This window comes from Hyla sarda, chromosome 7, assembly GCF_029499605.1.
Source record: "Hyla sarda isolate aHylSar1 chromosome 7, aHylSar1.hap1, whole genome shotgun sequence".
Taxonomy (NCBI): domain Eukaryota; kingdom Metazoa; phylum Chordata; class Amphibia; order Anura; family Hylidae; genus Hyla; species Hyla sarda.
The window spans coordinates 75,595,707-75,619,990 of NC_079195.1; the positions used below are offsets into that span (position 1 = coordinate 75,595,707).

General features: G+C 44.6%; 1 protein-coding gene and 1 long non-coding RNA gene across 2 annotated transcripts in view; one reads left to right on the forward strand and one right to left on the reverse strand.

Annotated features, from left to right (window-relative positions):
* LOC130281931 (uncharacterized) overlaps positions 1 to 8,899 on the reverse strand; it is a 33,299-nt gene extending 24,400 nt beyond the window's left edge. Inside the window, exons 1-2 of the long non-coding RNA XR_008846168.1 lie at positions 8,786 to 8,899; positions 1,347 to 1,489 (exon numbers count right to left, since the gene is read on the reverse strand). This is a non-coding gene — a long non-coding RNA (uncharacterized LOC130281931). The remainder of the gene's footprint in view (positions 1 to 1,346; positions 1,490 to 8,785) is intronic.
* The window catches only part of NEURL1 (neuralized E3 ubiquitin protein ligase 1), a 314,024-nt gene that overhangs the window by 25,234 nt on the left and 264,506 nt on the right, over positions 1 to 24,284 (forward strand). The gene's annotated exons all lie outside the window — the stretch shown is intronic.

The window sequence follows — 24,284 nt, forward strand, 5'->3', positions numbered from 1 at the left end:
CCCCATCCCCCTCCCTTTATCTTCTCAGCAGCAGCAACAGTAACAGCTCAGTGCTTAGACTTCTTTCACACGGCCGGTGCGCTCCGTCAAGAACGGTCATCAAACTCTCTCTTTTTTTTGTTTGAGTTTGACAGCCGTCATTTTGATGGGGCGCATCGTGCAACAGTGGTTCCTGATGGACCCCATTATAGTCAATGAGGTCCATCAGGCGCTGCTGTTTCTCAGCGGGAGTAGTGGGAGAAAAAGACAGCGCAAGCTGTATTTTTGCTCCCGCTATTTTCCCCCGTGGCCCAGACGGCCATCACCCTACCATGTGACAACGGTAGTGTGATTGAGGCCTTAGTGTTACCTTTTCCTTGCTATGATCCTGCTACTACTGTAAACTCATTGCATTAGAATTTTATTTATTTATTTATATAGCGCCTACAGATTCGGCAGCGCTAGAATCCACTCCTCGCACATCCCATCTAGTGTTGAACTGTGTGGATCATTCCTCAGCACAGTGCTGACCTGTTCAGTCCAGCGCACTTTTCACATCACTATGTCATGGCATAGTAGAGTAGAATATTTTTTGTTATGCTGTTATTGGCTAAATAAGTGGGAAACAAAGTCTTATAAGTGTAATACTGGCAATCAGCTAAGCTATTATCCTTTCCTGAAATGCACAGAATAAAAACTTACTGTGCACCATGGAGGGAACTCTCAGGGGCTCAATTGCAGCAGTAAGAAAATTAAAATCCCCTTGTTAGCACTCCGAAGGGTTAAAGGACATCTGCAGCGGAAAACACTTATCGCCTATCCACATGATAGGGGATAAGTGTGTAATCGCGGGGGGTCTGAACGCTGGGACCCCCCGCGATCTCCTGCACAGGGCCGTGGCTCTCCCGTGCAGGAGGTGTGGCGGCCGCAGCATGACGCGGCAGCCGACACGCCTCTTCCATGTAACTCTATGGGAGAGGCGGGGAGGCAGTGTTCCTGCCTCCCCGCCACTCCCATAGAACTGTATGGGTACGGGGGGGCATAACCGTCGACCTCTCAGGTTGACAATGCGCGCATTAGCGCTCACACTGAGTGCTAATGCTGGGGCCCCGTTTAGGAGATCGCAGGGGATCCCAGCAGTCGGACCCCCCCTCCCGCGATCAAACCCTTATCCCCTATCCTGTGAATGGGGGATAAGTGTTTTCCGCTGCAGTTGTCCTTTAATCTATCAAACCCATGCAAGTTTATAAAAATTATTTGAAACAACAAGTACACTTTAAACGTCATAGAAATGTTCTGCTACTGCACTGTACAGAAATATTAATGGATTATTTATAGAAAATGAGTTTCAGTCTTCCACTTGTTACCTCTTCATACTCGCAACATGTGGGATGTAAAGGTTGGTAGTGACGCGCATCCCATGGAGAAGTTCACTGACATCATCTGAATTAGACGTTGGATCTCCTTAGAATTTCTGATTTTACGTCAACTTGAGGACTCACTTGAGTCACTGTAAAAGGTTAAAAGAAGCTGTACTGTAATAATGATAGAGCAATAGGTTATTCATTTATTAATAGCAAGCATGAATAAAAACCTGCAGTCACTGTATAGTTAGTATTGCTTCCTTTAGATATCACTGCCCTCTCGCACAGACTACTCAGGTTAATCATATTCATTGTTTCACCTTTTCAACTGAATTTATTAAATATAAAAAGTGGATACATGCATGTGAGGGGGTCCCCCTCCCCCTGTGGCACCAGGAATGAGTCACACGTGCGCAGGCTGGGAGGGATTGAATGCAATGGGGATAGTGTACTGGATTTTTCCCAGCCACCCGGATTGTTCCTGGCCGGCCTGATGTTACCCGGCCCTCCCGCAGAAGGGCGGCTCAGCTTAATTAGGGCAGTGCACCCTCTCCCCCCTGTCACCCCTGTCCACCCCCGTTTGTAACTCCTCTGTTACCCCCTTTCACCCTTGTCCACTTTCCTGTCATCCTTGTTCATCACCCCTCTGACCACCCCCCAATCTACCCCCCTATCACCAATGTCCAACCCCCACTATTCACCCCTCTGTCCCTTTGTCACCCCTGTCCACCCCTCTGTTACCACCTTGTCACCCCTCTGTTACCCTTTTTCACCCTTGTCCATGGCGTCATCCATGTCCACCTTGTCCGCCCCTGTCACCCATGTTCACCACCCCTCTGACCACCCCTCATTGTACCCCTATCATCAATGTCCAATCCCCAATATTCACCCCTGTGTCCCTTTTCCACCCCTGTCCACCCCTCTGTTACCACCTTGTCACCCCTGTCCACCCCTCTGTTGCCACCTTGTCACTCCTGTCCACCCCTATTTTACCCCCCTGTCACCCATTTACACTCTTCTACACCCCTGTCACTCATGTGCAACCCTCTGTCACTCATGTACACTCCTCTACACCCCCAACACCCCTCTGTCACCCATGTAAACTCTTCTAAACCCCTCTGTCACCCATGTACACTCCTCTACACCCTCAACACCCCTCTGTCACCCATGAACACTCCTCTACACCCCTCTGTCACCCATGTACACCCCTCTGTCACCCATGTACACCCCTCTACACCCCCAACACCCCTCTGTCACCCATGTACACCCCTCTACCCCCCCCAACACCCTTCTGCCATGCATGTACACTCTTCTACACCCCTCTGTCACCCATGTGCCCTCCTCCACACCACAAACACCCTTCTGTCACCCATGTACACTCCTCTACACCCCTCTGTCACCCATGTACACCCCTCTGTGACCCATGTAAACCCCTCTGTCACCCCCTGTGCCCCATCACGATACACTCTTCTACAACCATCTGTCACCCTGTACCCCCCGTCACCCATGTACACTCCTCTACACCCCCAACACCCCTCTGTCACCGATGTACACTCCTCTACACCCCTCTGTCACCCATGTACACCCCTCTGTCACCCATGTAAATCCCTCTTTCACACCCTGTTCCCCCCATCACCCATACTCTTCTACAACCATCTGTCACCCTGTACCCCCCATCACCAATGTACACTCCTCTACACCCCCAACACCCCTCTGTCACCCATGTACACTCCTCTACACCCCTCTGTCACCCATGTACACCCCTCTGTCCCCCATGTAAATCCCTCTTTCACCCCCTGTTCCCCCCATCACCCATACACTCTTCTACAACCATCTGTCACCCTGTACCCCCCGTCCTCCATGTACACTCCTCTACACCCCTTAAACCCATGTACAGTCTGGCCTGGTACTCAGACACACATGGCAGGCCTTGGAGCCCTCACAAGGCCCCCACAGCTGCCATGGAAACCTCTGGTGATCAAAGCCGGCCGGGGGTAGCCGGGAAGCTGATGGGAGTGAAGGGCACAGAGAATCTTTACATGCAGAGTTTACGATCTGAGTGCGGCATGTAAAGGGTTACTCTACCAGGAACAGAGGTCTCACACTCCTGGTAGTTACAGTGAGAGCCCTGCTCTTATACTGACAGCTAAGCGTACACGATCCCGGCACAGGAGACCCGTGCCCTTAATGATAGCTGTAAAATGGCATATTGACAGTCATTAAGAGGTTAATATATGCAAAATATTATGCAGTAGTTTTTAATCACAGGGTGAGCGGGTGAGCTGGGTCCTTGCAAAAAATATAATATTTTGGCAAAGATTTACCAGTCTACCTGAAATCAGAACTGTCCGGTGTTACCCTAGCAACCTATCACAGCTCAGCTTTCATATCTTATCCTGCTCTGGTGAAATGAGCAAAACCAGTCAGTGTGGGCTTTAGGCGGATTGATGAATCTCTGCCTTTATGTGTGATTTTTCTTTGTTGTGAGCAGCTTATACGTGGGTGCCCCATAGTAAAGAATGAAATAGGCTTCTTGCTATGGCGTCAGATTTTGCCCTTGGCCTTCTTGCTTTCCTTGACCCTTATACCATTAACTCCATTGCTTTATTTACTGATGATTCAGTTCTCTAAGTAGTCCTGCACAGTGTTCTACCAATAGAAATTGGAATGGGACTAACTATTTCTGGGCCCCCTCTGTCCATGTGCCCCACAGCATATAGGAATACAGTATAGGAATGTACGTCCTCAAAGTCATTCACTAAAAATTACTTACATATCTATATACAACTACTGTGCCACAGTGTCTATGTCAGGGATACTCAACTGGCAGACTGCGGTCCAGATCCGGACAGTGGCCACCAGTCATGCAGACCGCCTGCTGCTCTCCCCTCATTCATTTGCATAGGTGTCTTAAGACACGGATACAAATGAATGGCCAGAGCGAGGGAACACTGTGCTCCTTGCTCGGCCGCCCGCCACTTTTCCTGTGATGCAGGCGACACGATTAGCCCTGCCTGCATCATCTCCTCTGGGACAGGCCTGACTAGAAGAGGCCAGAGCAGCGGAGCAGAGCGGGACCTGGGACGGGGAGCCTACGCTGTCAGGTGGGCAGTCATTCCCCCACCTGTGACTCTCCAGTTGTTACAGAACTACAACTCCCATCATAACCATGGTTTGTCTGTGCATGATGGGAGTTGTAGTTTGCAGCAGCTGAAGAGTCAGTGACAACGTTTATGTGGTAGCACAGTGACTTCATTTGTTCTGGGGGCACGATGGCATCATTTGTTCTGAAGGGCACAGTGGCATGATTTATTCTGGGGGGCACAGTGGCATCATTTATTCTGGGGGCACAGTGGCATCATTTATTCTGGGAGCATGGTGGCATCATTCATTCTGGGGCACGGTGGCATCATTTATTCTGGGGGGCACGGTGGCATCACTTGTTCTGAAGGGCACGGTGGCATCATTTATTCTGGGGGCACGGTGGTATCATTTATTCTGGGGGCACAGTGGCATCATTTATTCTGCGGGGCACGGTGACATCATTCATTCTGGGGGCATGATAGCATCATTTATTCTGGGGGGCACGGTGGCATCATTCATTGTTTTATGGTACAATTGGTCAGTACATGGCACAGAATGTGTTAAAATTATATTTGGGGGCATATTATGTGGCAGTAATATACCAGGGACATAGCATGTGGCAGTACTATACCAGGGATACAGCGTGTGGCAGTACAATACCAGGGGCATACCAAGTGGCAGAAATATACCAGGGGCACAGTGTGTGGCAGTAATATACCTGGAGTACAGGATGTGGCTTTAATATATTAGGGGCATAGCATGTGGTAGAACTATACAAGTGGCATAGCGTGTGGCAGTAATATATTCAGTGGCACAGCGTGCGGCAGTAATATATTTAGGGGCACAGAATGCTGCAGTAATAAATTCAGGGGCACAGGATGCGGTACAGTGGTACAGTGTGTGGCAGTATTATGTTCAGGGGTACAGCGTGTGGCAGTATTATATTCAGGGGTACAGTATGTGGCAGTATTATATTCAGGGGTACAATGTGTGGCAGTATTATATTCAGGGGTACAGAGTGTGATAGTATTATATTCAGGGGTACAGAGTAGAGATGAGCGAACTTACAGTAAATTCGATTCGTCATGAACTTCTCGGCTCGGCAGTTGATGACTTATCCTTCATAAATTAGTTCAGCTTTCAGGTGCTCCGGTGGGCTGGAAAAGGTGGCTACAGTCCTAGGAAAGAGTCTCCTAGGACTTTATCCACCTTTTCCAGCCCACGGGAGCACCTGAAAGCTGAACTAATTTATGCAGGATAAGTCATCAACTGCCGAGCCGAGAAGTTCGTGACGATTCGAATTTACTGTAAGTTTGCTCTTCTCTAGTACAGAGTGTGGCAGTATCATATTCAGTGGTACAGCGCGTGGCAGTATTATATTCAGCGGTACAGCATGTGGCAGTATTATATTCAGGGGTACAGCGTGTGGCAGTATTATAATCAGGGGTACAGTGTGTGATAGTATTATATTCAGGGGTACAGAGTGTGATAGTATTATATTCAGTGGTACAGCGTGTGGCAGTATTATATTCAGTGGTACAGCGTGTGGCAGTATTATATTCAGTGGTACATCGTGTGGCAGTATCATATTCAGTGGTACAGTGTGTGGCAGTATTATATTCAGGGGTACAGCATGTGGCAGTATTATATTCAGGGGTACAGTGTGTGGCTGTATTATATTCAGGGGTAGAGGGTGTGGCAGTATTATATTCAGGGGTACAGAGTGTGGCAGTATTATATTCAGGGGTACAGTGTGTGGCAGTATTATATTCAGGGGTACAGTGTGTGGCAGTATTATATTCAGCGGTACAGCATGTGGTAGTATTATATTCAGGGGGCAGCGTGTGGTAGTATTATATTCAGGGGTACAGCGTGTGGCAGTTTTATATTCAGGGGTACAGCGTGTGGTAGTATTATATTCAGGGGAACAGTGTGTGGCAGTATTATATTCAGGGGTACAGCGTGTGATAGCATTATATTCAGAGGTACAGCGTGTGGCAGTACCATATTCAGTGGTACAGCGTGTGGCAGTATTATATTCAGGGGGTACAGCGTGTGGCAGTATTATATTCAGGGGTACAGCGTGTGGCAGTATTATATTCAGGGGTACAGCATGTGGCAGTATTATATTCAGGGGTACAGCGTGTGGCAGTATTATATTCAGGGGTACAGCGTGTGGCAGTATTATATTCAGGGGTACAGCGTGTGGCAGTTTTATATTCAGGGGTACAGCGTGTGGTAGTATTATATTCAGGGGAACAGTGTGTGGCAGTATTATATTCAGGGGTACAGCGTGTGATAGTATTATATTCAGAGGTACAGCGTGTGGCAGTACCATATTCAGTGGTACAGCGTGTGGCAGTATTATATTCAGGGGTACAGAGTAGAGATGAGCGAACTTACAGTAAATTCGATTCGTCATGAACTTCTCGGCTCGGCAGTTGATGACTTATCCTTCATAAATTAGTTCAGCTTTCAGGTGCTCCGGTGGGCTGGAAAAGGTGGCTACAGTCCTAGGAAAGAGTCTCCTAGGACTTTATCCACCTTTTCCAGCCCACGGGAGCACCTGAAAGCTGAACTAATTTATGCAGGATAAGTCATCAACTGCCGAGCCGAGAAGTTCGTGACGATTCGAATTTACTGTAAGTTTGCTCTTCTCTAGTACAGAGTGTGGCAGTATCATATTCAGTGGTACAGCGCGTGGCAGTATTATATTCAGCGGTACAGCATGTGGCAGTATTATATTCAGGGGTACAGCGTGTGGCAGTATTATAATCAGGGGTACAGTGTGTGATAGTATTATATTCAGGGGTACAGAGTGTGATAGTATTATATTCAGTGGTACAGCGTGTGGCAGTATTATATTCAGTGGTACAGCGTGTGGCAGTATTATATTCAGTGGTACATCGTGTGGCAGTATCATATTCAGTGGTACAGTGTGTGGCAGTATTATATTCAGGGGTACAGCATGTGGCAGTATTATATTCAGGGGTACAGTGTGTGGCTGTATTATATTCAGGGGTAGAGGGTGTGGCAGTATTATATTCAGGGGTACAGAGTGTGGCAGTATTATATTCAGGGGTACAGTGTGTGGCAGTATTATATTCAGGGGTACAGTGTGTGGCAGTATTATATTCAGCGGTACAGCGTGTGGTAGTATTATATTCAGGGGGCAGCGTGTGGTAGTATTATATTCAGGGGTACAGCGTGTGGCAGTTTTATATTCAGGGGTACAGCGTGTGGTAGTATTATATTCAGGGGAACAGTGTGTGGCAGTATTATATTCAGGGGTACAGCGTGTGATAGCATTATATTCAGAGGTACAGCGTGTGGCAGTACCATATTCAGTGGTACAGCGTGTGGCAGTATTATATTCAGGGGGTACAGCGTGTGGCAGTATTATATTCAGGGGTACAGCGTGTGGCAGTATTATATTCAGGGGTACAGCATGTGGCAGTATTATATTCAGGGGTACAGCGTGTGGCAGTATTATATTCAGGGGTACAGCGTGTGGCAGTATTATATTCAGGGGTACAGCGTGTGGCAGTTTTATATTCAGGGGTACAGCGTGTGGTAGTATTATATTCAGGGGAACAGTGTGTGGCAGTATTATATTCAGGGGTACAGCGTGTGATAGTATTATATTCAGAGGTACAGCGTGTGGCAGTACCATATTCAGTGGTACAGCGTGTGGCAGTATTATATTCAGGGGGTACAGTGTGTGGCAGTATTATATTCAGGGGTACAGCGTGTGGCAGTATTATATTCAGGGGTACAGCATGTGGCAGTATTATATTCAGGGGTACAGCGTGTGGCAGTATTATATTCAGGGGTACAGCGTGTGGCAGTATTATATTCAGGGGTACAGTGTGTGGCAGTATTATATTCAGGGGTACAGCGTGTGGCAGTATTATATTCAGGGGTACAGCATGTGGCAGTATTATATTCAGGGGTACAGTGTGTGGCAGCATTATATTCAGGGGGTACAGCGTGTGGCAGTATTATATTCCGGGGGGTGCAGCGTGTGGCAGTATTATATTCAGGGGTACAGCGTGTGGCAGTATTATATTCAGGGGTACAGTGTGTGGCAGTATTATATTCAGGGGTACAGCGTGTGGCAGTATTATATTCAGGGGTACAGCATGTGGCAGTATTATATTCAGGGGTACAGCGTGTGGCAGTATTATATTCAGGGGTACAGCATATGGCAGTATTATATTCAGGGGTACAGCGTGTGGCAATATTATATTCAGGGGAACATGGTGTGGCAGTATTTTATTCAGGAGTATAGTCTCTGGCAGTATTCAGAAAATACAGGAAACAGTACATTTACATCCTCCAGACTTCAGTCGTTTTACCTATTCCCTTCATGGCCCTGCGGCCACTAGGTGTGAATCAGGCCTCAGTGCTCTGCTCGGACCTTTATCAGTGGCAGACCTGGATAAGTGGACCCTCACTAAGAATAGTTGAGTAACCCTGGTCTATTTTATAACATCACAAATCACACAGCTATGTCCAGACAGGTTTGTTGTGCTGCTCCACATAGATATTTGATAGCAAAAGTTCCACTTCCTAGAAAAAAAAATCCTTATATTGTATTTTTCCTAAATTGTACATTTTAGGAAACTATTATAACATTTTTAATTTCTCTCTAAAATTCCTATAAAGGGGTATTCTGGCTTTATTCCCTTAAAGGGGTATTCTGGTCCTGCTGCTGGGAACCCCCGGGATCTCGGTGCAGCCCCCGGCATTCTGTGTGGCATATGTGTTTTACCAAGCACTCCTGCCATTTCATATTGGTATCTAATGGGAGTCCCATTTTACAGGCCACAAACATTGCTGGATTAATGAGATTTTGTGGATTATAAAGCGCAGAAGTAAAGGAATTTGTCTGCCAATAAAATTTTAGCCAAGTACTAAAACTCCAAGAAATTCAAGTTAATGTATAGGGATAGCAAACCCTCAGTTGGATGGTAGTCAAGTTGCTTCTCCCAGATTAGGATAAACATCATTCTTTATTCCATAAAAACTATGCATTTTATACCCGCGCTGGGCTCTTTGTCAGGTAATAGATCCATTACCTAAGGAAAAGCTCAGTTTGGGTTTAAACCAGTTTCCAGCAGGGCATCTCACAGCATCAGCCATTTTTCCGTCTTCCTATATTGCATCCTGGTGCCATTTCTACCCCAGGAAAGCCGATGCATGCCACAGTCCACATGATGTAAAACAAAATGTACGGAAATTTATCAGACAAGGTTAAGCTCACTTTCAGAGCTCAGCATGGACACTGTGACCGTTCTGCTGCAGTTGTTTTTCAGTGGGATCTGACCAGTCCAGATACCTTGGGCACCCATGGATCTTTCTTAGGTTCACCGGTTGTCCTACTTTGGACCACTTTCCGTAAGTCTTTTTTGATTGCTTTTCCTAGCTACTAAACAATGCAAACCAACTAGTTGTGCTGTTTTGGAGATACTCTGACCCAACGTTCTACTCATCACAGTGGAGCCCTTCCATTGCCAGTGCCATTGTCAGAAGATAATTAATATTATTTACTCCACTAGCTTATCATTAGTCAGTGTCCTATAAAGCAGTGTTTCTCAAGCGTGGTCCTCAAGTACCCCTAAGCCAAAAGGTCATGTTTTCTGGATTTCCTTAGTGTTTCACAGGTGATATAATTGTGGTGATGCCTGATTTACTGACCATAGCTATATCATCAGTAAAAGACTAAGGAAATCCAGAAAACATGACCTGTTGGCGGTACATGAGGACCATGCTTGAGAAACACTGCTATAAAGTCTCTGTTTTAGTGTTCTCATAGTAGCATAGGTACAGTACCCTTGGCCCTTGTACCTATATCTATTTATGATATGTAATTTATAACTCTTTTAATGCCCAAAGTTACTTAAGTTAGTGCAATATATCAAAAATATTCTAACATTTAAAGGCCCTGGGTACCCAACGTGTCCAACCAATGACTAGATGGTGAACATTCCTTCTGATAAGACCTGCTGCCTTTTTTCACACATTAGTACATTATAGATATTACACTATTGTACACTCGTGTAAATGAAGGCTGTGTAATTCTTATAATACTTTTGTGGTGGCCCAGTACGGGATGGTGTTGCCCCGCACCTTTCCTGCCCTGTCAGGCAGTGTCCCTCAGTGTCCCAGGGCCCCCTACAGTTGTTTCCCCATTTGTGTACTGTATATGGTGTATATTAAAAGATGTGTTATGCCTTTAATAAAATGTACCATGTGATTGTTACTCTGAAGGTACCAGTGACCAGCTGACCCCAAAGGTGACCTATGGGCTCCCTGCTAGTCTCTACCATATAAGTCAAGTGCAAGTAAGGTAAAGTCATCATCCTGTCAGTCACAAGACATTCAAGTCATCAGTCTACCCAGCGTGGCCTGCACTAAATTCTCTGTCCAACTACAAGTCCCAGCAAGCCTGCGAGGTGTCTGTGTCACTGGTTACCTCCTTGGGCCCTGACTGTACTGCATAGACTGTTCCAACTGTCTACCCTCAGTAAAGCTACTGTTGTCCGTACTTGGCAACGGTTTCCCCATTGCCCCATGCCTAGCCCAGGATCCAGCGGTATACCTTCAGATGGTTAAGGCTAAACCACACCCTGGCGTCATGAAAACAAGGGGTTAATACCATTTGCCCCGAGGGTAACAACATCTGCCCTGCATCCACCATACCACACCTTCATTACAGGGAGGGTGTGATGGATCTTGGCTTATTTCAGATTGTTTAAACAAGGGATGCGCCATTCACATAGCTTCTCCTCTTTCACCTTGCCGGTGATTTGACATATTTAAATATGAAGAAAAGGTGACCATGCTTTTCTGCTGACTGCAATGCACAGATAACATAAACTAATATTACCTTAACGCTTCAGAACACTTTGCTAGCACAGGCAGGCTTCTTGTACAGCCACGGTGATGACTTTTTCCTGACATTCACTTTGTGTTAAATCTGGAAAATGGTGCAAGCTTCTAGATCACTGAAGTCAGTCAGTACTGTAAGTAGCATTATGGGGGAAATATTTATCATTCAACTTTTTTTGTAAGGGTGCTCTAAATTATATTGTTCATGTCAGAAATTATTAAAAATATTTTGAGATTAGAATTATAAAGAATGTGTTTTGGCAGAGGAATGGGTGTGCTTTCTGTTGAGCTGAAGAAGGGCACTTTATACTGTCTAATTTAGAGTTCCTCAACCTGTTGTTATGTTGAGTTATTGGAGACCAAACGGTCCATAATCTGTTCTTGCTAAGGGGATGTATGCTATTTGTGTCCACCTCTGTCCACTCCACCAGTGGTTTTATTGCCACTGGCGGGCCAATTTAACTATATACTGTATATATATATATATATATATATATATATATACACACAAGTCTGTCATATATGCTGACACTGTGACCAATTTCCCAGTGACAATTGGGTTTCTTTAAAACTAAAACCTAAACTTTATTAATTACAGAACCCAAAAAATTTACCCTATAGAGTCTTTAAAAATTCCACTACCCTGTCATCCCATAGCATCAGAAGGGTTATGTGCAAAACTATCATATAAGCGGGAGGGTCCCACATAGAATGACTTGTGCAGTAATAATATTGGACTGTACCACAATTTAATCACTAAACTAAAACAACCTGGGTCCCAATGTTGGTAACCTCCTCCCAATATACAAAGTCATGATAGCGGCTGTTACCCCATGACCAGCTTCTGACTGAAGAGGTATACACTAAATGTCTCGCCACTCAGTTCACATTCAGTGGGCACAGAGCGCCAAGCCCAGCAAATGTGTTGAGTCAACTGGAAGTAAGCAACAATGCTATATGCACCCCATTCAGAGAATGTTCACTGAGAAGCAAGACATACAGTTGTATGCTTTTCAGCTCACTGTACAGGAGCAGGAACTCCTGTATTTGACAGCAGGTGTGCCTGATCCTGTAGGTAGTTTCCATGGAATCCTACACAGAGCTCCCAGCCCAGAAAATGTGTTGGGCCACCCAGAGGTAGGCAGCGTTGCTGTATGTATTACTATGTACTCTGTACAAATTCTGGGCTTCAGCTCAGTGAATATTTACTGAGCAGTGAGGCTTACTGAGTAATCTTGTCTTTGACAGGAGTCTCTGTTTCTGTATAATGACCCAGAGGTAATAAGCAATGTACTGGTCAGGTACTCTGCACTTGGCCGAGTAGGGGGCAAAACCAAAATGGCTGCCAAATCCTAATCAAATTGCTATTTCACAGTGAATCCTCCTGAAAGAAATTTTGAGAGTTTTAATTGCTATTTCACAGTGAATCCTCCTGAAAGAAATGTTGAGAGTTTACTCAGTTTACTCAACGTCTCTGAGGACTTACTCTGTATCTCTTTCTATACAGAACATGTAGGCATCTGCCTTATTAAACCTATCTCTGGTACTCTGGTGGATCAGTCCAACCTTGCCAGTGAAATTTCGGGATGAGGTCAATATACATAGTGACATATTTGTAAAAGGCAAAAATCAATGATTAGGCCAGTTACTAGACCAAAAGGAGGGTACTTCAACAAAACAAGGAAGAGGTGACAATCCAGGTTTAAGGGAAAAAAAGAGACATAGCCGAGACTAGTAATGAGCGACAGGGGCCAGATTCGAATTCTCGATATTTCGCGAACATATGGACAAATGTCCTATGTTCACGAAATTTGCATATTCGCTATGTTCGTTCACTTTTTTCCCATGCGAAAATCATTATAAAATTCATATAGTGCGCATGCGCGATTAAATCATTGGCCCACAAGCTAAAAGAAGGGAGGGATCAGTGTCCTCTGGAAGTGCTGATATTCACAAATATTTGCATATCCGCATATACAAAATATTTGCGGTCCACACCGACTCACGCAGTACATAATATTGGAGCCTTCTTTGGACCACAAGCTGGAAGCAGGGAGATGATCACTTTTTTTTTACACAGCACACATCATTGTTGTCATGTGTACTGTGAAGGAAAAAAACCAAATATTCGTCATTACGAATATATAGCGCTATATTTTAAATATTCGCAAAATCGCAAAGTGACGATATTCGCTGTAAAAATCTGCATTTATTTCGAATATTCGCGCTCAACACTAGCCAAGACTAGTAGGAAGGGGCAATCAAAATCATGGAGACAAGACCAAGAAAGGCAAGGCAGGGATGGGGCTAGAGAGACAAAAGCTGGCACAATGAAGGGGAAAGAAGTGGCAGAATGTCAGCTATGAATAAAATCATTACCAGTCATGACTCACAGCTCATGTTTACCGGGCGATGCTTGCCAACTCTAATGAGTCTAAGAGAAATTCTAGAAGTGACTTGTTTTAGTTGGTTGGGAATGACTAGAATCACAAATTGGGATACACTGTGATTAGAGTGTGATGAGTGCTCGAACTAGATCCCGATGAAGTGTTCATGGTTGACAGCACGGCCTGCAGCAGGCTTAATCTGTTGAATGTAAAGATGTGACAATGATGGGGTGCTGCTGCAGTTTTATACTAAAATCAGTCTACACTGCAACAGTAATTGCAGAAAGCAGAGATTGTTTGAAATTAAGCTGGAACCTTTACAAAGGGGTTCTGTGACTGTTAAAATGTATTTTTAAAAGACAAGCCGGGTAATGCTCCCTGCTAACAGTGAATTTTGTGTGGTTTAATGATCATGGACTATGTGGATTAGGATCCATAGCACACATGAAGCACATTATGATACTGGATAGCAGGATAAATGATGTCACAAAGGAATGTAAACACCAGTTGTCTGACCTCCACCGCAAACTATGTGCTCTACAGGGACTTCATAATAGGACTTCTCTAAACAGGGAAATCTTATACACCACTTTACTGGATAGGCCTATCCTTATACAAGCCTGTCCCTGAACTTCAATTGCTGTCAAAAAAGAATAATATGTGTTACATGGACATGTGTAAAGGAGACCTGGTCTGTTTGTATAGGTTCCCCACTGAATAGACAATACTGTTTAATAAATATATGTATTTAGCATTCTTCATATGTTCTACAGATTGTGTTAGTATAGAGCAGGAGGGTAACATTAATGTGATAGGGATAATTAATGTGTACATGTAACTTTATACTGTTTACCTATCTCCTCCCCCAAATGCATATTGTATGTTTTATTTTATAATTATTTTTCACTTAATTACAAAAAAATCCATGACATGATGGGTGCCACCCCCTTACTTATACTGCAGTCAGTATTACATGGATAGCACTGGAACAGGTTGTCTATTCACGGCAATCCCATTAGAATGTATATGGGCTCTTTATTAGTTATAGTTGGGAACCTCTGGTGAAGTCATACATTCCTTCAATGGATGCCATGCAATACAACATACAATTGCTGGGGTCCAGCATCTTGACTACACGCCCTTATATTCAGCCCATATTAAAGGGGTACTCCCATGGAAAACTTGTGGAAAAATTTGTAAATTACTTCTATTAAAAAATCTTAATCTATCCAGTACTTTTTAGGGGCTATATACTACAGAGGAAATTCTTTACTTTTTAGATTTCTCTGATGTCATGACCACAGTGCTCTCTGCTAACATCTCTGTCCATTTTAGGAAGTGTCCAGAGCAGCATATATTTGCTATGGGGATTTTCTCCTGCTCTGGACAGTTCCTAAAATGGACAGCAGAGGTCAGCAGAGAGCACTGCGGTCATGAAATCTAAAAAGTAATGCATTTCCTCTCTAGTATATAGCCCCTAAAAAGTACTGTAAGGGTTAAGATTTTTTAATAGAAGTGATTTACAAATCGGTTTAACTTTCTGGCAGTACCCCTTTAAGGCTATTGCCACAACTCCAGATTAAAAGTGGACATATACCTAATAGCTATCAGCTGAACATTGGTCCAGATCTCCCCATACACATGATTATTTAGCATAGTTGAACAATCACGTTTTCTCAATGGAGAGAGGAGGGATAAGATTGAAATCCAATATTTAAAACCCCTATCTTGGCAGATTCAGCTGACATTTGACTTAAAGTAGCCATAGCCCTGCCCCCTCATGACATCACACCCCGCCCCCTCAATGCAAGTCAATGGGAGGGGGCGTAGCGGCTGTCACGCCCCCTCCCATAGACTTGCACTGTGGGGGCGGGGTGTGACATCATGAGGGGGCATGACTATGACATCACAAGCTCCCGGCTCCAGCGTTAGGAACAGTTTGTTCCAGATACTGAGCAGCGGAATACCCCTTTAAAGGGGTACTCTGGTGGAAAACATATATTTTTTTTCTATGTTAAATCAAACGGTGCCAGAAAGTAACAGATTTGTCATTTACTTCTATTTACAAAATCTTAATCCATCCAGCAGAAGCAAATCTCCATAGCAAACCTATCCTGCACTGAACAGTTCCTGACCTACTGTTGCACATGTAATCTCTGTGATTTTCCCACAGCAACCAATCACAGCCCAGCTTTCACTTTACCAGAGCTTGTTAGCTGAGCTGTGATTGGTTGCTATGGGAAAATCCCTCTATTTTTTCTGTCACACAGTTTGATGAATCTGGGCCATTGAGTTTACTGTGTGTTGTCCTTCACTTGCACCGCTCAATGAATACACATGCAGAATATCTGTATAACCTTCCTCCAGGCTGCACATTTCTGGGGTCAATGTTTAACAAGATGATTACCTATTGTTCTAAAAAAAAAAAAAAAAAAAAAAACCTAGCTAAATAAAGCTTACCTTGTTCTGCCTTCTCAGTACAGAATGTTATAAGCTTTTCCAACCATTAAGGTTAGATGCAGTCAGTGGAGGCTGCTGGGAAATGTGTGCGCACCCATCCTAATGGCGCCTAATAGTGCACAAATTGTTATGCCACAGAGTGCTTAGATTAAGGTAAAAGTACATTTCTGCTGCCCATTAGGCGAGAATGTTAGATGTCTCCAAATGTACGTAGGGGATGGGGGTAATTCTCTTGTGGAAAAGATGTCAAATTTACCAGCCACTGGTGTTTTGCTTCAGCCATGTTGGAATCATTTTTCTAGACAACTGCTGTCTTAGCAAATGGGAATTCAATAAACAAATCTTCAAACACTGTCAGCTGTATGATAAAAATATATAGGGGGAGATTTATCAAAACCTGTCCAGAGGAAAAGTTGCCCATAGCAACCAGTCAGCGCATTTCTTAAATTTTTAACAAGGCCTCTGCATAATGAAAGAAGCGATCTGATTGGTTACTATGGGCAACTGGGCAACTTTTCCTTTGAACAGCTTTTGAAAAATCTTCTTCAAAGAGTTTTCTTGTACCCGCTCTTTCATTTACAAGTAGTAGATATTTTAGGTTCCCTGCAGACACTGAAAAAGCATAAAAGTTAAAAAATAAATTATTCAATATATGGAATCTCATTAAAAGAAGGAACCTATCAATTATATTTTTTTCTCTTTAAAACTCTAAATTCATCAATGAGGGCACCGTATGTAAACGTGGAACTATCAATGATAAGATATTGAATTACCAAAATATTACCAATGACTCAGTTCTTATCCTTCAGCCATCTGTCGGTATATGTTAGAACTCCTTAGGTATTCCTCCAGTAGAGAATTCAGGTAGAAAAAACAGACATGGTGCACATCTACAATCTTGTATAATGATCTAGTTGCTTCTCAGCATAATATCAAAAACTAACAGGTTGTTAGTATACATTTTTGATCAAAAAGTACAAGCCCACTCGCCACGTCAAGGCCACCTATTTAGAGTGGGTCCCTAACGTCCCTAGCATAAAATGGCGTAGCACCGAGCGGCAACCACCACCGCCACGGCACCGGTGCCCACGGGGGGGGGGGGGGTTACGACGACCCACTGGCAGAGCGGCCCCAATGCCACTCAAACCAGTCTATGGGCCTCACCCCCCCACAGACACGGCGCCACGGCGGCAACGGATGCCGCACAGCACCACACCAGTGTGAACAAGGTGTTAAGCACACAATTCCTCCAGTAGAGAGCTACAGTGTTTCCCCCTTTAAAGGGGTACTCCGGCGCTTAGACATCTTATCCCCAAAGGATAGGGGATAAGATGTCTGATCGCCAGGGTCCCGCCGCTGGGGACCCCCGTGATCTTGCACGCCGCACCCCGTTTATAATCAGTCCCCGGAGCATGTTCGCTCCGGGTCTAATTACTGTCAATCACGGGGCCGGATCGGTGAGACGTCAAGGCTCCGCCCCGTGTGACGTCATGCTCCTCCCCACTCAATGCAAGCATAAGGGAGGGGGCGTGACAGCTAAGCGCCGGAGTACCCCTTTAAATTCAATTGGTCATGTTGCCCGCGTCTAGATGTAGCCCTAGGAAAACTCCAATAACGTAATGTGCCTATGTATGTTGACTGTCCATGTATAGACAGTAACATCATCAGAGCTTCCAGTTAGTCTTCCATCTCCCTCCCAGAGCTCCCTCCATGGTTATGGTCCTGTTGACTGCCACCCAACACACATACACCCTGTTCCAAATTATTATGCTAATTATATTTTTCTCATTTACCTAAATAATTGATGTAAATAACAGTCAGCATTATTCTCATGTTTCTCACTATTAAGAAGAGTACAATTCAAATTTTATTGAACAAACCTCCTAATGATAACAGTTTTTTGTTAAACATAAAAAACTTACAATGCACTGTTCCAAATTATTACGCAAAGTAAGTTTCAAAACATTTTATAGGTTGTAAAGAACTGAAAATTGTTATTTGTTGTGTTTGCAGCATATTTACTGAAATCCAAAGCTATTTCAATCACACTTTTAACAACATTTTAACTGGGGGATTTAAGGGGAGGATGGAGGCCATTACTTTTTTTCCTTTTATCCCCATAGCAGCCATTGATGCAGAGGTATTCTTTGCAGCATGAGATGGTGCATTGTCATGCATGAAGATGATTTTATTACGGAAAGCATAGTTCTTCCTTCTGTACCAGGGAAGAAAGTGGTCAGTCAAAAACTCCCCATACTTTGCAGAGGTCATCTTTACACCTTTGGGTCTCTTCCCATGATTCCAGCCCAAAACATGACTCCACCACCGCCTTGCTGACATCGCAGCCTTGTTGGAACAGGGGGGCCATCCACCAACCATCCACTACTCCATCCATCTGGACCATCCAGGGTTGCAAGGCACTCATCAGAGAACAGGACTGTTTGAAAATTAATCTTCATGCATTTTTCTCCCCAGTGCAGCCATTTCTGCTTGACAGCATTGGTTAGTGGTGGCCGAATAGAAGTTTTATTCACAGTTGCAAGTCACTGGAGGACTCTACACCTTGATGTCCGTGGGACTCCAGAGGCACCAGCAGCTTCAAATATCTGATTGCTGCTATTTAATGGTATCTTAGCAGCTGCTCTCTTGATCCGATGCATGGATCTGGCAGAAATCTTCCTCTATGTGCCTTTTACTGCACAAACCCGTCTGTGCACTGAATCAGCCACAAATCTCTTAATAGTGCGATGATCACGCTTAAGTTTTCATGAAATATCTAATGCTTTCATACCTCGTCCAAGGCATTGAACTATTTCACCCTTTTCGGCAGCAGAGAGATCCTTTTCTCTTCCCTATATTGCTTGAAAATGGTGCTCTGCTTAATAATGTGGAACACCCACCTTTAGTAGTGTTTCCTTAACTTCTTAACGACCAAGGACATAAATGTACGTCCGGGTGCGGCGGTACTTCGTGTACATGACCTCGAGCATCGGAGCGATGATCGGGTCATATGCAGCAGGTCCCGGCTTCTGATAGCAGCCAGGGACCTGCCGGTAATGGCCGACATCCATGATCGCACGATTGTCTGCCATTAGCCCCTCAGATGCCGTGATCAATACAGATCACGGCATCTGCGGCAGTGCAGCTACATTTTATGCTGATCTGATCGCCCGTGGCGTGACTGTGGCTATCAGATCAGCTAACATAGTGGATGGAGGTCCCTTCACCTGCCTCCGCCGCCTTCACGGCTTCTTCTGCTCTGGTCTGAGATCGAGCAGACCAGAGCAGAAGATCACCGATAACACTGATCAGTGCTATGCCCTATGCACAGCACTGAACAGTATTAGCAATCAAATGATTGCTATAAATAGTCCCCTATGGGGACATAAAAAGTGTAAAAAAAAAAGTAGTACAAAAAAGTATATAAAAAAATAATTTAAAATGTCCCTTTTTCTAATTTCCCCCCCAAAAAGTGTAAACAAAAATAATTAATAAACATATTTGGCATCACCACGTACGTAAGTGTATGAACTATTAAAATATAATGTTAATTATCCCGTAGGGTGAACGGCGTGAATGTAGAAAAAAAAGTCCAAAATTGCTGCTTTAAAAAAAAAATAATAATAATAATAAGTTTTATATACACAAATGTGCTATCAATAAAAAGTACTACTGCAGCAAAAAAATATATAAAGCTCAGTATTAATAATAAATGCCTATATTAACAAGTGTATACTGGCATAATGACCTAATGTATACTCCTACACAAAATTAAACATTAAAGAAATGAGATTGGAGACACTTGTTACAGGAATAAAATATATAATTTTATTAATATACATTAAAATATTTATTATAAAAAGTATATATGTGTATAGAGGGAAAACAAACACTTCCACTGGATGGAAAGTGAATAGACGTCACTCCAACACAGACCCACATAAGATTATTATAAATGAATAAAGGTAAGTATCCATACAAACATGCTGAGTATATAGTGGGGACCATGGATCCTTCCCATCACATAACTACAGTAGAGCTGGTACCGGGATACATATACATACCAAGTATAAAACAATCAGTACATTGAGGGTCTGCTGGAGCGACGCCACCCCAACGCACGTTTCGGGATGTCCTTCGTCCTGGGGGTCGGACGAAGGACATCCCGAAACGTGCGTTGGGGTGGCATCGCTCCAGCAGACCCTCAATGTACTGATTGTTTATACTTGGTATGTATATGTATCCCGGTACCAGCTCTACTGTAGTTATGTGATGGGAAGGATCCATGGTCCCCACTATATACTCAGCATGTTTGTATGGATACTTACCTTTATTCATTTATAATAATCTTATGTGGGTCTGTGTTGGAGTGACGTCTATTCACTCTCCATCCAGTGGAAGTGTTTGTTTTCCCTCTATACACATATATACTTTTTATAATAAATATTTTAATGTATATCAATAAAATTATATATTTTATTCTTGTAACAAGTATCTCCAATCTCATTTCTTTAATGTTTTATCAATAAAAAAGTACAGCTCACGGCGCAAAAAAATCAGCCCTCTTACCACCACTTATACGGAAAAATGAAAAAAGTTATAGGTTGTCAAAATAGAGGGATTTTAAACACACTAATTTGATTAAAAGGTTTGAGATTTTTTTAAAGCGGTACAATAATAGAAAAATATGTAATCATGGGTATCATTTTAATTGTATTGACCCACAGAATAAAGAACACATCATTTTTACCGTAAATTGTACGGCGTGAAAACGAAACCTTCCAAAATGAACAAAATTGCGGTTTTCTTTTTAATTTCCCCACACAAATAGAATTTTTTTGGTTGCGCCATACATTTTATGGTAAAATGAGTGATGTCATTACAAAGGACAACTGGTCACGCAAAAAACAAGCCCTCATACTAGTCTGTGGAAAATATAAAAGAGTTATGATTTTTAGAAGGAGAGGGGGGAAAAAACGAAAATGCTTAAATAAAATTGGCCTAGTCCTTAAAGGGGTACTCCACTGGAAAACATTTTCTTTTAAATCAACTGGTGCCAGAAAGTTAAGCAGATTTGTAAATTACTTCAATTAAAAAATCCCAATCCTTCCAGTCCTTATCAGCTGCTGATACACAGGAAGTTCTTTTCTTTTTGAATTTCCTTTCTGCCTGACCACAAGTGCTCTCTGCTGACACCTCTGTCCATGTCAGGAACTGTCCAGAGCAAAAGAGGTTTGCTATGGCGATTTGCTCCTGCTCTGGACAGTTTCTGACATGGACAGAGGTGTCAGCAGAGAGCACTTGTGGTCAGACAGAAAGTAAATAAAAAAAAAAGAACTTCCTGTGTATATACAGCAGCTTATAAGTACTGGAAGGATTGGGATTTTTTAAGTAATTTACAAATCTGTTTAACTTTCTGGCACCAGTTGATTTAAAAGAAAATGTTTTCCAGTGGAGTACCGTATATACTCGAGTATAAGCCGAGACCCCTAATTTCAACCCAAAATCCCAGGAAAAGTTATTGACTCGAATATAAGCCTAGGGTGGGAAATACATCATCCCCCCTGTCATCATCCAGACCTCCGTCATTAACATCCTCATCATCATCCCCTTGTCATCATCCCACACATGCCCCCTTCATCATCCCCTTGTCATCATCCCACACATCCCCCCTTCATCATCCCCTTGTCATCATCCCACACATCCCCCCTTAATCATCCCCTTGTCATCATCCCACACATCCCCCCTTCATCATCCCCTTGTCATCATCCCACACATCCCCCCTTCATCATCCCCTTGTCATCATCCCACACATCCCCCCTTCATCATCCCCTTGTCATCATCCCACACATCCCCCCTTCATCATCCCCTTGTCATCATCCCACACATCCCCCCTTCATCATCCCCTTGTCATCATCCCACACCCCCCCTTCATCATCCCACACCCCCCCCTTCATCATCCCACACACCCCCCTTCATCATCCCCACCCCCCTTCATCATCCCACCCCCCACCCCCCTTCATCATCCTCTTGTCATCATCCCACACCCCCCCCTTCATCATCCTCTTCTCATCATTCGCCCTCAGTGGTCTTCAACCTGCGGACCTCCAGAGGTTTCAAAACTACAGCTCCCAGCAAGCCCGGGCAGCCATCGGCTGTCCGGGCTTGCTGGGAGTTGTAGTTTTGAAACCTCCGGAGGTCCGCAGGTTGAAGACCACTGCGGCCTTCGACATCATCCAGCCCCCTCTCACCCCCTTTAGGTCTGAGTACTCACCTCCGCTCGGCGCTGGTCCGGTGCTGCAGGGCTGTCCGGAGAGGAGGTGGTCCGGTGGGATAGTGGTTCCGGGCTGCTATCTTCACCGGGGGCGCCTCTTCTCCGCGCTTCCGGCCCGGAATAGAGGCGTTGCCTTGACAATGACGCAGAAGTACGTTGGCAATGAACGCACCTCTGCGTCGTTGTCAAGGCAACGTGACTATTCTGAGGCCGGGCCCGAAGCGCTTAGAAGAGGCCTCCCCGGTGAAGATAGCAGCCCGGAACCACTATCCCACCGGACCACCTCCTCTCCGGACAGCCCTGCAGGACCGGACCAGCGCCGAGTGGAGGTGAGTACTGTACAGAACTAAAGGGGGGTGAGAGGGGGCTGGATGATGTCGAAGGCCGCAGTGGTCTTCAACCTGCGGACCTCCGGAGGTTTCAAAACTACAACTCCCAGCAAGCCCGGACAGCCGATGGCTGCCCGGGCTTGCTGGGAGTTGTAGTTTTGAAACCTCTGGAGGTCCGCAGGTTGAAGACCACTGCGGGTGGGGGAGTTCACTCGAGTATAAGCCGGGGGGGGGTGTTTTCAGCACGAAAAATCGTGCTGAAAAACTCGGCTTATACTCGAGTATATACGGTACCTCTTTAAGATCAAAATGGGCTTGGTCCTTAAGGGGTTAAATTGGGCTCACCTGGCAATCTAATTATCACAGGTGTCCAAGATTGTTTTCAGTGATCAAAAGAGCCCTGATACACAATGCCATCCATGAGTTAAACTGAAAAACAAAATATTTAATCTTTGTGACACTTAGAATTTGCATAATAATTTGGAACAGGGTGTAGTAATAGTTGCGGTTTTCAGTACCATCGCGCAGAGGAAGGAGTCTTTGCACTTCTGAATCAGGAATCTCCAGTGATAGCATGCATAAATGGAGTTTCTTAAAGGGGTATTCCAACCCTAGACATCTTATCCCCCAGCGGCGGGACCCCCATGATCTCTGTGCTGCAGCTGGCTTGTGATGCCATGGCCGCACCCCGCTTGGGATGCCATGGCCACGCCCCCTCAATGTGAGTCTATGACTTGCATTGGGGGGCATGGCTATGATGTGACGAGCCTCCGCCCCCGCATCAGCAGTCACCGGATGTATAGATGTATGGAATTGTGTTATCTACTACTCATATATATCAGGAAGCCATAAGGACACTCTTTTGATTCCTGTCAGACAATGAACATCCATGGACATATTTAGGGTACCGTATATACTCGAGTATAAGCCGACCCGAATATAAGCCGAGGCCCCTAGTTCCACCCCAAAAACCCAGGAAAAGTTATTGACTCAACTATAAGCCTAGGGTAGGAAATACATCATCCCCCAATGTCATCATCCCCCCTGTCATCATCCAGACCCCCGTCATTAACACCCTCATCATCATCAACCTGTCATCATCCTCCCTTCATCATCACAGCCTGTCATCATCCCCCTGTCATCATCCCACACCCCTTTCATCATCACCACCTGTCATCATCCCCCTGTCATCATCCCACACCCCCCCCCCTTCATCATCACCGCCTGTCAATGTCTGAACAGTGGTCTTCAACCTGCGGACCTCCAGATGTTTCAAAACTACAACTCCCAGCATGCTGAGAGTTGTAGTTTTGAAACATCTGGAGGTCCGCAGGCTGAAGACCACTGCGGCCTTCGTCATCATCCAGACCCCCCCCCCCCCTCCTTTTGTTTTGTACTCACCTCCCCTCGGCGGGAAGGAAGGATGAGCTGGTTCGGGCCATCTGTGCTGCAGGGACCGTCCGGTAGGGAGGGATAGTCGTTGCGGGCTGTCCATCTTCACCGGGGGGGGCTC